Source organism: Mauremys reevesii, unplaced genomic scaffold (assembly GCF_016161935.1).
Source record: "Mauremys reevesii isolate NIE-2019 unplaced genomic scaffold, ASM1616193v1 Contig135, whole genome shotgun sequence".
NCBI classification, from domain to species: domain Eukaryota; kingdom Metazoa; phylum Chordata; order Testudines; family Geoemydidae; genus Mauremys; species Mauremys reevesii.
In genome coordinates, this window is record NW_024100755.1 from 1656 (window position 1) to 9260 (window position 7605).

At 53.8% G+C, this 7605-nt stretch overlaps 1 non-coding gene across 1 annotated transcript; it reads left to right on the forward strand.

Moving 5' to 3' along the window:
• The first annotated feature begins 6413 nt into the window (after positions 1-6413).
• Positions 6414-6486, forward strand: TRNAF-GAA. Its single transcript has one exon. It is a non-coding gene; the product is annotated as a tRNA-Phe (tRNA).
• The last annotated feature ends 1119 nt before the right edge of the window (positions 6487-7605 follow it).

The window sequence follows — 7605 nt, forward strand, 5'->3', positions numbered from 1 at the left end:
AAATCATTCAAATCGATACTGGGTCAATGTTTTCTCCTCTATTCTATTTCTCACACACATTCCCTCACCCCAACCTTTGGAGTGAGGTTTTACAGCCGGACATTTTAGGCCAAGGGGGTGTAATTACATCAAAGAAGCTTTTCAGGATTAGCCCCATTTCCTGACATTACTAACAAAAGGCAAAACAAGACAAGTTTTATTTCTCCAGTATAATTCTAGTTGATCACACAATTAAGCTCTTCTCCAAGTAAAGAGTAAATCTCTATGTAATTTCATTTTCATTGGTAATAATAAATCTCAACAATTAAAGAATTTTCTCATATATGGAAGTTTTTCCTTTAATCTTCTCTTTCACCAGTAGAACCCTTGAGTGAACAGTTGTGGTTAGGGATTAGATCGGGTGAAAAGCAAATTTTTGGCCCAGGACACATCTGAGAAAGGGAAATGCTGTATGGGGCCTTGAATGCTCACGAAATTGGGCTGTGGGTATGGGAGGGGGTGAGGGCTCTGCTTCAGCAGTGGGCTCTGGGGTGGAGCTGCAGAAATGAGTCTGTGTGGTGTGGAGGGGCTCCAGGGTTTGACAGGGGATTGGGTGGGGCGAGGGATGAGAGGTTGGGGGTGGAGGAGGTGCCCAGGCTGGGACTGAGGGGTTAGGAGAGTGGAGGTCTGGTGGGTGTGAGGGGGCTTCAGTCTCCGGTTGACGCTTACCCGGTCAAACAGCTCCTGGAAGCGGTGCGCAGTGACTGGCTCCCGCCTGCTCCACACGTGAGGCATGGGCCAGGCAGCTCCTGGGTGGAATGCAGTCTCTCGGACAATGGGAACCATGGAGGTGGTGCTTGGGGGGGTGGGGCAGTGTGGAGCCCTGGCTGCCCTTATGCGGTAGGAGCTGGGAGGGGGACATGCCAGTGTTCCCAGGAGCCGTGATTGAGCCACAGCACATGCGTGAGCAGGGCAAGCCCCCACTCCGCCTCCCGGCTGGGAGTGTCGGAATGTGGCAAGCCCCAGCACCTGCCTCCAGTGCGCTGGATTAAAACGTCTGAAGTTGGCCAGATGCGGCCCTCGGCCATAGTTTGCCCACCCTGGATTAGATACACAAAGTCCGGATCAGAATCTTGCAAAATAAACAGAGATGGAGGTTCCTGCTAAAAATGCACATCCTCACATAATGCGACACTGGATTTCGTCCCACACACAGTTCCATCACCCACAAATGGTGAGTTCAACAAAAACACCACTTGCTGCTCTCCACATCTACATCATTATGGACAGTGTCATGGCAAGTTGATACATCCTTGTCACAGGGTGTGTGGCCATGTACGAAGAAGGTGCAGGGGATTTGGGGCGGGGCGGATGGAAATTCTGCCCCGGGTCAAGACAGCTTGTCTTCAGGTGGTGACTCCATCCAGTGGTGGCGCGCAGTGTGGGGAAGTGGAGGGACCGGGACCACCCCACCTGACTCAGGTCCTGGACCCAGGGCCTTGAGGATCTTGGGCCAATACCCTGTGTCCAGGGTTGATCTCTCACTGCAACAGTCCCGCCTCCCTGAGCTCACTTCCCCTGCCTTACGCTCCAGAGTCGGTAATAACCCCGGCATCCAGCGCCGCATCCTTGGCGTGTCAACTAGGTGTCTGCAGGGGGCCTCCAGGGGTGGGCTGGATGGTGCAAGCCCTCGGGGTCTGGTGCAGTTTCTGGCAGGTTTTTCCAAGCAACATAGGGCTGGTTCTCTCCCTCCTCAGTCCACCCAGGCTGAGCTGAGCTGCTCCTCTTTATACTCCGCTCCCAGTCGGCGCATGCCCAGAGAGGTGGGAGGGGTGTGGCCTCTTCAGCCCATGCCAGGGGCGCAGTTAACCCTAGCAGTGCCAGTTCAAGCTTGATACACTCTCATCACAGACAGCATTTCCCAAAATGTTGGGATTAGCTAGAGACTTTCTTCCAGGAGGCAATCCTCCAGCAGGGACTGGGTCATAAATACCTTGGGGGAAAACCAAATACCTGGGCATTTTGGCCTAGTTAAACCAAATCACTTGCTGTGGAATTCTCATCTCTGGATCATCTGAGAGACAATATTGACTTAAATTAATTGAATCATTCCTGTGACCATGTGGCACTTACTTCACATCAGTTGCAAAATTTATTTGGGGTCTCCTGCTGTTCACCTTTTCAGAGTGTGCAGATTTAAATACACAACTGTTTCTCTGATAATATGTCCAGCAGCTTGCAGCATTCTGTCCTGTTGACTGAACTGCATTTGAATCTTTCTCCATGTCACCATGCATGGGAGTAGGTGGAAAATCCCTTTCCAGCCCAGGGACCACCTGTTCCAAACCCTCCCCTAGAGTGAACACACCGTCACCCACAGGAAAAGTACAATGGATATAAATAAAGGAAGATATTTATTTACAGAGGGATGAGAGGAGAAAAACAACAAAGTGAAATATAGAGGGAGCAGTAGAACAGGGTTGCATTTAAACCCAGGTCCCACGTGGGCCCAGTGGGAGCACAGTCTGGACAGTGGGCAGACACTGGAGCAATGTGTTCATGCGCACAGAGTTCCCACGTAGTCCTGGAGCAAAGTTCCAGTCCAGTGCAGTGAGTCTTGGGTGCTCCTGGTCATCTTCTCAGTGCCAGTGAATCTCTCCCAGCAAACCCTCCGGGTGCCCCTCTCTTCTGCCGCTTTCAGCAAAGCTCCTGTAGAGAGCGACCTCTCCCAGTACTTAACTAGCTACAGCCTCCTCCTTGTTCCCAATGTGCAGACAGTCACCAGCCCCAGTACTCACAGCCTCCCATGCAGCTCTGGGCAGCCATGATACAGGGTCCGCCCGCCTGTCCTTCTTCGGCGATTCCCCGTGGCACAGTGCACCTCCTGGCTCCTGTCCTGGGCTGTCCCTGACTGGGCCTGTCCCTTTCTCAGGGCTTTACGCAGGTTTTTCCCCTTCCTTTCCAGGCCCTGAAGACTCGCCTCTCTCCTCCCTCTCCTTCTGAAAAAGATTTATAGGGGCCATGCCTTCCTATAAATTCTCAGCAAGGGGTTATACAAATAAGATGTAAATATTCAATACAGGAGTAGATGATTCACTACCAGGGACAAGCTACCAAGGAATGTCATTTAATGGAAGACTAGCATGCATTTTCTGTAGAATGTGTTTGCCTTGGTAAAGCAGCTTCCAGTAACATACAGAGGCATTTGATATGTAGGGGGTCAGACTAGATGCTCTAGAATGGTCTCTTCTGGCCAGCAAAGCTCACTAATTTCTGAAAACTGGAGTGTAGCATTGGGAGCAGCGTCTGATGCCTTTCCGTTCAGCCAGATTGCCAGGGGCGGCTCTAGAAATCTGCTGCCTCGGCAGGGCTGCGCTACTGCATCTGCCACGTCGCCTTCCCGTCCGCACGGCCGGGCAGAAGCGCTGGTGGACGGTCTCTGGTCCCACGGCTGCCCGGTGGAGCACTCAGCAGGCATGACTGCGGCTAACCGCTGGAGCCAAATGCCGCCCCTGCCAGGATTAATGCCGCCTCTGCCACGCCTGCTTTACGCTGGCTGGGGTCTGGATCGCCCCGCTGGCTTGGCTGCCTAGAAACGGAACGCTCCTTGAATGGGGTGATCCACAGGAGTAGCTCAAACCTCCAAAGTGCCTGGGCCAGTGGCAGGACATTAGCACAGAAAAGGGAGGTGTGGCAGTGACATCACAAAGGTTTTCTTTGCAGGACCTCAGACTATTGGTCAAAGGTGGTGGGGAGGTGGTGACCTCACAGAGAGATGCTGACATCAGCCAGGCAGCCAGGACAGGGAGAGGGGCCAGGGAAACTCCTAGAGAGACCCCTGTGGCTTTGCTTCAGCAAGTTCTCCTTCTCCAGGTCTCCTCTTTGAGGACAGAGAGAGTATTCTCGGGTTCACGGACGTGCAGCGCCAGGAGGAACCTTCTTTCGTAGTTTTCTCCTTCCCTTTCCACTGATTTTACTAGAAAACAGCCGTCCCTGCTTGTAGAAGGTAAGAGCCTCCTCGGAGGTTTGAAACCTGTCTCAGTCTGATCCATCTGGTGACCACGTGAATTCTAGGCAAGGAAAACACCAGCTAAGGAGGCAGAATTTTATTGCGCACCTGGGATTTTGTCCCTTAGAATCACAGGGTCATTAGGGTTTGTCCTTTTTTTCACCATTTCCTCCATCCATCCCTTCCTCCTTTCTCTTTGTCTCTTGCTTCTTTTGTCCTTTCTCCTGTTCCCCTCCCAACAGCAGGAGCAGTGTGTGTGTGTGTGTGTGTGTTGGGGAGTGCTCGCAGCTCGCACTGTGGGAGGTCCACCCAAAATGTGAGGCTGAAATAGTGCTCGGGCAGTGATCCCCACCAGTGACCCAGGCCATCCTTTGGGATCTCTGGTGAGAACCCTCAGCCTCCCGTCCTGTGTCTCTACCCTGATTGGCTGAGCAGGGGGTTATTGACAGGGAGGAGACTCAGGTCCCTTGTTGTTCTCTTTGAAGACCAAGTAAATAAGTCAGAACCAGTCATATGTTTGATGAATTTTGCTACTTCTCTGCATTAATTGTCTCTGAGCAGTTCATGATTCTCTCTAACATTGCAGTTCTCCTCAAATACTGCTGAATAATTACTGTGCACTGTTGTTGGTCTGGGCTCATCCGAGAGCACTTTATTCAGGTCATTCAATGTCTGAAATTCAAGATCTGATGGTTAGTTTGAAAATCAGGGCTCTTGGGTCTATTCCCAACTCTGCCACTGGCTGGCTGTGTGACCTAAGACAAGTCAATTCTCCTTTCTCAGCCTTAGCTTCTCCCTCTTTCAAGTAGGGATAATAATGATCCGCTCCTGCCTACCTCACGGTGGGTGGAGGATGGGGATCCATCGGAGAGTGTCACTAGGAGTATCAGAGGGGCCGTGTTAGTCTGGATCTGTAAAAGCAGCAAAGAGTCCTGTGGCACCTTATAGACTAACAGACGTATTGGAGCATGAGCGACTGCACATGGCTAAGCAAAGAGAACAAACCCCAAATCCCCCCTATGCTTTGGGAGCCAGGTTTGCGGTGGGAATTCTGTAGTTCAGATGACTTCAAGCCTGGACATTGTGATTCTTTACCAGTTTCTCTGGCATTGGGACAGTTTTGTGCTGATGGCCGAGTGGTTAAGGTGTTGGAGTCGAAATCCAATAGGGTTCCCCTGCGCAGGGTCAAATTCTGCTCACAGCGAGGCCTGTGTTTTAGCCAGTCCCTCACCCGGGCAATACCTCTGTACAACCCCCTGAGACACTCTCAATTCTCTCCCCACCCCAAGTAAATCCTGTTCTGCTCCTTTCATAGAGATCCCTGGGACACCACCTCACAGTGTGTCCTGAGGGTCAGGCAAACTCTTAGCACCTGGAAGCCTCTGCCACTCACCTGGTGCCCCATAGATCAGCCATAGCCCTGGTTCTGCTCTCTCTAGGGTGTGAAAGGAGCCAAGTCAGCGACTCCATGGGAGCTACGGGGCTGCAGAACCAACAGAGCAAAAATAGGTGCTCAGCGCCCACTGGCAGCCAGCTCCCCCACCCCACTACAGGCCTTGCTGACAAGCTCCTCCTCTTCCCCTTCAGCACCTCCCACCTGCCAGTGATCAGCTGTTCACTGGGGTGCAGGAGGCGCTGAGTGGGAGCGGAGAGCAGGGGACGGCAGGAGGTGGGAGAGGGAGAGAATGGGGCAGGAAGGTGCAAGCCAGGAAGAGATGGGACAGGGTGGGGGCTTGGGGAAGGGTGGAGTGGGGACAGGGCCTGGGGTTGAAAGGATTTGTCCTGGGCCCTGCACCCCTCTAGGAGCCGGCCCTGCAGGAAGCACCAACTCTCACAGTGACAATACAACTGACCAGCATTGCGGGGGAGGCTGAGGGAGATCTGCACTCACCAGGTCTCTTCTCTCCCCCACAGTGAGCCAGACACTGCTCTCTCCTGGCTCTCACTCTAGCAGCTGGATGCCAAGGAGCCATCTCCCCACAGGAAGTGCATTGAGTGCCCCTGTGGTGCTGGGGGGCTGGCGCTGCTGCTGCCTGTGGGGCTGGCAGGGGGGCTGATGTCTGCACAGACTCTCAGCTGCCAGGCCGGAGGGGGCACTTGGGACCTTACCAGACTGGCTCAGTGAAGACGGGGTTGGCAGAGCAATACAGACGCTCTCCAGAGCACGGAGCAGCAGCTGCCCATGCAGCCAGGCAATGAGCATTTCCCACAGCCTGGAGCCGAGGGGGAGGCGGGAGCTGCTGTTCCAGCTCCTCGGGGACAGGCCCTGTCAGCCAACGGCCACTTACTCCCCACAGCTGAGGGTGCCAGGTTCCTCCGGTGGGGGTGTGGAGCAGCCGTTCGTTTTCCTGTCCTTTTTGTGTGCAACATCTGACAAAAACATCCCAGACAGAGAAGCAACAGGCGAAAATGCTATTTTGGAGGTACCAAAGTAGCTCAGTTGGGAGAGCATTAGACTGAAGATCTAAAGGTCCCTGGTTCAATCCCAGGCTTTGGCAGGTCCTTTCCTCTCTTTGTGCAGGGGTGGCTTGTTTCTGGGAGCACAGCAGTGCCTGCACCCAAGGTGAGTCCCTGAGCTTGGGCTCTGCAGTAGGAAAACATAGAAGGGGCTTCTGCCCCTAGTTGGCCCACCTGACCTTTAACAAGGAGAGATGGGAGCTGTCTTTCCCAACACAGCAGGAAGAGAGTGAGGCAGGGGGACCCTCAGGAATGGTGCCAGAGGGGCTGCTGGACAGTGACAGGCAGGGATTGGGGATGGAAGCTCCTCTGTGCAGCTGAGCAAGGGCAGTACCAGGGAAGGGGCATCTGTAAAAGTGACCCAGCAACACCTCTCCTCCTCTGGGCATCTGGAGCAGAGGCAGCTGGTGCTGACAGCTCCAAGTGAAGGGTTAAAAGCCACAGAGCAACTGAGGTCAGCACTAGAGGAGGGCAGTACCATGCCTACGTGTGGCCTTCAGACAGGCACAAAACACCCAGCCAGGCTGCTGCCTGCTGCCAAACACCCACTGAAGGTCACCAGCATGTGGGGCGGCTGCTGATGCTCTGTGGCCAACATCAGAAGACAGTAGGAAAGCAGGGCCAGCCCCCATGGTGGGGCCTCTTACCGTTCCCACTCACGGTGCTCACTTTGGCAGTGGGGCAGGAGATTTTACCCCAAGAGGCTTTTCCCCAGGTGGTGAGAAGCAGAGAAAGACCCAGGCTCCCAAGGTGCTATGTAGCAACCCCCCTCAAACACAGGGACAGGCGCACACTTGGAAGAGGGAAACTGCTCCACACGCTAGCCTGGGCAGCCACCCATTTTCTTTGGCAAGTCAGGAAGGGCAAAGGTGAGACTGGAAGCACATGGGGCTCATGCCCCAGCCTTTGTGACACCCACCCCCCAACTCCTTCCGGGCTATAGCTGAAGCCAGAGCATTGGCCTGAGCGGCCAAGAAGAGGTTCCAGCCCTGAAGGGAGCAGGACTTGCAGCACAAAGTGAGCACAACCACGAGGGGACTCAAATCCTGAATCATCCGATCCACAGGGAGATGCCTTATCCTTTAGGCCACATGATGAGGGGGTCTAAACACTTCTTTGGAAAAGCCGGACACTGTGTTTCTCAGGTCATCTGCTGTGGG